The sequence below is a fragment of the Haemaphysalis longicornis genome, unplaced genomic scaffold, assembly GCF_048455015.1.
Source record: "Haemaphysalis longicornis isolate Haplotype H1 unplaced genomic scaffold, Haemaphysalis longicornis Haplotype H1 scaffold_5, whole genome shotgun sequence".
In the NCBI taxonomy this organism is placed as follows: domain Eukaryota; kingdom Metazoa; phylum Arthropoda; class Arachnida; order Ixodida; family Ixodidae; genus Haemaphysalis; species Haemaphysalis longicornis.
In genome coordinates this window covers 127,278,361-127,279,249 of record NW_027526385.1, presented here as the reverse complement: position 1 = coordinate 127,279,249, position 889 = coordinate 127,278,361, and the positions used below count along the sequence as shown (strand labels likewise).

Sequence of the window (889 nt, the reverse complement as noted above, 5' to 3'; positions counted from 1 at the left end):
TTGGAAAGAAAGAAAGAAAGTGAAGAAAAAATGCCCGCCAGGTCCGAATGCCCGATTAGTCCGAATGGCGCTGGCTACCACCCCCAAGCACAGGAAACAAATCTACCTAACATAAATACCCCAGAAAGTGAATGGGAAAATCGCCCCGCCGGTAGCGTAGTGGTTATCGCACCAGACCGGTATTCTGGAGGTCGTGGGTTCGGATCCCACCTGGCGGGCATTTTTTCTTCGCTTTCTTTCTTTCTTTCCAAATTCTTAATCTGTTTCAATGATCTACCACATCTTCCCCTTTGCTTTCCAAGGTTTTCTCGACTGCCAACCCTTATTTCTGTGTTATTTTCAACGAGCCCCTCATTTTCCTATTCTGATTCGCTACATGCATAGCGAGGGCCTCTGTTCTGGCAGTCTTGTTGCCAAAGGGAGCTTAAGAGGGTTCAAAGCTGGTCGACCACTCTGGACATGTCGTAGACACTCGAGTCACGACCCGGGGGTTAAAAAGAAGGTCCCCTTCACCCCGATTAGTCCGAATGGCGCTGGCTACCACCCCCAAGCACAGGAAACAAATCTACCTAACATAAATACCCCAGAAAGTGAATGGGAAAATCGCCCCGCCGGTAGCGTAGTGGTTATCGCACCAGACCTTTATTCTGGAGGTCGTGGGTTCGGATCCCACCTGGCGGGCATTTTTTCTTCACTTTCTTTCTTTCTTTCCAAATTCTTAATCTGTTTCAATGATCTACCACATCTTCCCCTTTGCTTTCCGAGGTTTTCTCGACTGCCAACCCTTATTTCTGTGTTATTTTCAACGAGCCCCTCATTTTCCTATTCTGATTCGCTACATGCATAGCGAGGGCCTCTGTTCTGGCAGTCTTGTTGCCAAAGGGAGCTT

At 48.1% G+C, this 889-nt stretch overlaps 1 non-coding gene across 1 annotated transcript; it reads left to right on the top strand.

Annotated features, from left to right (window-relative positions):
- Positions 1–608: 608 nt before the first annotated feature.
- Positions 609–681, top strand: Trnak-uuu (transfer RNA lysine (anticodon UUU)). Its single transcript has one exon. It is a non-coding gene; the product is annotated as a tRNA-Lys (tRNA).
- The last annotated feature ends 208 nt before the right edge of the window (positions 682–889 follow it).